The sequence below is a fragment of the Tupaia chinensis genome, unplaced genomic scaffold (genome assembly GCF_000334495.1).
Source record: "Tupaia chinensis unplaced genomic scaffold, TupChi_1.0 Scaffold000460_1, whole genome shotgun sequence".
NCBI lineage: Eukaryota > Metazoa > Chordata > Mammalia > Scandentia > Tupaiidae > Tupaia > Tupaia belangeri.
This window is the reverse complement of record NW_006159969.1, coordinates 757,998-762,069: the sequence shown is the minus strand read 5'-3', so window position 1 is coordinate 762,069 and position 4,072 is coordinate 757,998.

Here is a 4,072-nt window from a genome sequence, read left to right as displayed (position 1 = left end):
AATGCTGTAGTTCATTCAGAGAAAAGGCAGACTGATCAAGAGCAAACATCAGGCAATAATTCTTTGGGATACTCAAGAAATTTTGGACTTTCTGAAGTGCCAAAGAATGATAATATCTGCTTATTATGAATGTGTTTTGAGAAGGTTAGTTGAAGTTTTAACAGGAAAATGCTAAAAAAAACTTAATCAGAAAGTCCTTCACCACAATGCTCATGCACAGTCCTCTTATCTAACAAGGACAATTTTGCAAAAGTTTTGAAATCATTAGATATCCACTTTACAGTCCTAATTTGGCTGCTTCTGACTTCTTTTTGTTTCCTAACCTTAAAGAGATGTTATTTAAATGAAACCCATATTTCCTCAGTTAATAATGTAAAAAGATTGCATTGACATAGTTAAATTCCGAAGGCCTTCAGTTTTTAGGGATGGAACAAATGGCTGTTATTATTACTTACAAAAGTGTCTTGAACTTGAGGGAGCTTATGTAGAGAAATAAAGTTTATATATTTTTATTTTTATCTTCTAATTCCATTTTTCCATGAACTCTTTGAAGTCTCATATATCTGCTTAAATACATTAGCATTCCAATCTCACATTGACATTTGGTCAGAATAACAAGTTCATATTTCATATTTCAGTGTGAACTGACTCAAACAATTCCACTAAAATTTATGAAAAATAGAAAGTATATTGTTATATATGATTGCTACTAAAATGGAGTAGTGTTGGGTTGACATCCATTGTCCTTCATCTGATCTTCGGCAAGTTCCTGTGCTGAATATTAAACACAGAAAGCCTAGGACATAACTATAGGCAAAGGGAAAAAAGCTATTTTATTATTTATGAAGATATGATTTCCGGCACTTTTCCTAAAAGCTGCTTTCAATGGCGATTCTACAGGATAAGTATAAATCTCTTTATCTAGTTTACAAACCCATTCATGTTCTACCCCTCCAACCCTTCAGCCTTGTTGTCTGATATTTTTCTCATTTCTCATTTTATCTCAGCTACACTGATATACAGTTTTCTGATTGTGTATTTCTTTCCTCTCAGTCTGCTTACTATCAGGTGTGTTCTCCCTTTCTTGCTCTCTTAACATACTCTTCCTATTCATTTCATCATCTCTTCTCTAATACTTCTTTATTTGTCTATTCTTTTATCTGAACAGTATTTACCAAGCACTCCATAGGCAGGAGTCTTGTGTAGACACTGAGAATAGTCTTGAAAGCTTACATTTAAGTAAAAGAAGCCAAGCAGTTATAAATAGCTTAAGAATTCTCTTAAGGGGAAATATTGGGTGTCATAAGGAAGCACAAATTCATGGATGCAAGGAAGGCACAGCAGATATGTGCCATCCTGCCCACATGCATGGCACACCGTTCTGGACCAAGATAGTTATCTTCCCAACTACAGCTCACAACTAAGACCATTTTTCAGAACTTCCTTTGACCAGTGGAAGCCACCTTGCAAATTTGGACTTGCAACCCTCTCCATGAGACAGTTCAAAATGGGGTAAGAAGGTACAAAGACCTGGCCCCTTTGGATCAATTCCTAGTTGTTTTAGTTTCCTGTAGTATTATTTAAGGCTTCTGATGCAATGACATCATAGTGTAAGTTCTGCTCAAGTCTGCTTTCATCACAGCTTTTCAAGCATTGCTCCTAAAGGCATCCACCAATAAACATCTATGAACAAATTTTTATGTCAGAATGTGTTTACTTGGAAACCTGACCCCAAGGTAGAAGGGAAGTATTATGGGAGAAAATGAACATCTCAGATACCTATTAATACAAGTGTAGCAGTTTACCAGGTGAAAAAAGCAGGGAAAAACTTTATAGAGAGAGACCAGTATATGCACATTTCTAGAAGAAAAAGAGAAAACCTATTTTGTTTTGTTTGCTCATTCGATCATGAAGCTTTGTTTAGAGTGTGAGTTGATTAGTAAAGAGACATGAGACTGAATTTTATAGCAAAATCTGAATTATTAAAGATAACCATGTAAGTCAGTATAATTTGTAGTAACTGTCTTGATGCTTGAATCTATCACTGGATCTGGTACATCTTAGCATTTTTATATAACATCTAGATTATTTTAAAAAGTATTAAAAAGGAGTGCAGATTTTGCTGAAAATATTATAGACTCAGAGAGTCTTTTTATTGCATACTGTACAACACAATTCAATAAGTTCTTTGACATGTTCTCATTTGTGGTAGTATTAAAATATACCAAAAATTAATTGAAATTTCTCCCATCAATAGGCAAATCTAATATTACTCCTCTTGAAGAGTCTGGAAGTAGTGATTCCTTAATAGAATATTGTAGAAGTTATTTTGTAGGGACCAGCAGTTGGCGTAATGGCTGTCACTGGACTCCCATGTAGTCGACCGCAGTTCAAGTCTCAGACCCGGTGGCTTAAACTTACGCCAGCTGCGTATGTGTGTGTGCCCAAGATCCCAAGAGGAGAATGGAGGAGAAGGGACTGCGGCATAGGCCATCCCCCCTGGGGGGTGATTTCTCGCTTTCTGTCTTTCTGTCTCTCTCTGTCTGTCTGGTGAGCGCACGCGCCCTATAGCAAAAACCTCTCCAAAAAAAAAAAAAAGGAAGTTATTTTGTAACTTCCCACACTGAGGTGAATCGCATCTACACGGACATACCGCTAGAGACTTAAAGAATAGCTGCTGTCTTTCTCTCTAGGATCAGTTGCTATGAGGAAGCAAGTCATGTTGTAAGGACATTCAGTGAGCCCTGTGGAGAGGCTCACCTAGAAAAAACCCACTATACTATAGCCAACTTGCCTGCTATGTAATCTATCTTGGGAGCATATTCTCTTGCCTCAGTCAAGCCTTCAGATGGTAATATCCCCTTCCCATATTCCCGACTCTCTAATTCCCACCACCTAGCTTCAACTACAGGTGGGGCTCCAGATGCTGTGGAGCTGATTTTGTAAGCCAGCTGTAGTATTCCCATCTGAATTTCTGATCCACAGAAACTATAGGAAAACAAATAACTATTTTATTAAATACTAAAATTTGGAATCATTTGTTTCATACTAGTGAATAACTAATGCACTCGAGACCCTCTAGTCATTCAAACTACTAACTAAGGAATCTCCTCAATCTTCCCCTTGTTTGTATCCATGAAGCATTCTTTGCTCAAGCTCTTTGAAAGATACATTCCTATTTTTGTCTTCCCTCTTGGCAAGGAATGGCTCATTTACCATATTCAATGCCTAGGTTTACACGGCTGGTAAATGGTTGTACTAAAATTAAAACCAGAGTTAATTGCTTATGCTCTGGACAACCTAGTGCAACTGAAGAACTTTAAACAAAGGAATGATTATTGTTATTCAACAACATAATGATGTCTTAGTAAAGAACATCACATAAGAAAAAGAACTAGGCATAAAAAGGTTAAATAAAGACAAACAGTAACTTTTATAGATGTAAAACTGTCTATATATGCATTTAGTGTTTCAATCCCCAACTTTAAAATCAACAGTAAGGATTTGCAAAACCCATTAGTTAATATGCTCATGAATAGGAAGACCAATTGTCTTGAATTCTTTTCCTTTTACATTTCCTGAAATATAAAGCTTTTGAATTTTATTTAGGTAATCTTGGTTGTGGTTGCAAAGTACAGGATCAATAGTTCCTATCTGACATACCTACATATATTTACAAAACATATCCAGAAATATCCCTTTTTTAATGAGAAAAGCGTTTCTAATATGGTTTTCTGTGTCAATGTTCTTTTTATAACTCCCATCTACCTTTATTAATTCTATTCCTAGATTATTACAGTAAAAGCATCTGTTCATTAAAAGCCTTTCTGGGGAACCAGTAGTTAGCGTAATGGCTATGTCGCTGGGCTCCCACGTAGTCAACCGCGGTTCGAGTCCCGGACCCGGTGGCTTAAAACTCAGGCCGGCGGGTCCTGCGCGGCCCCCCCGGGCCCAGTGCCAAGGCTGCGACTGGCGACGGGCCCCGCGCGGCCCCCCTCCGGGGCCCGCGCCGCCCCCCTCCGGGCCCCTCGCCAAGGCACACACACCCCTCCCCCGCTCTCCTGGGCGCACA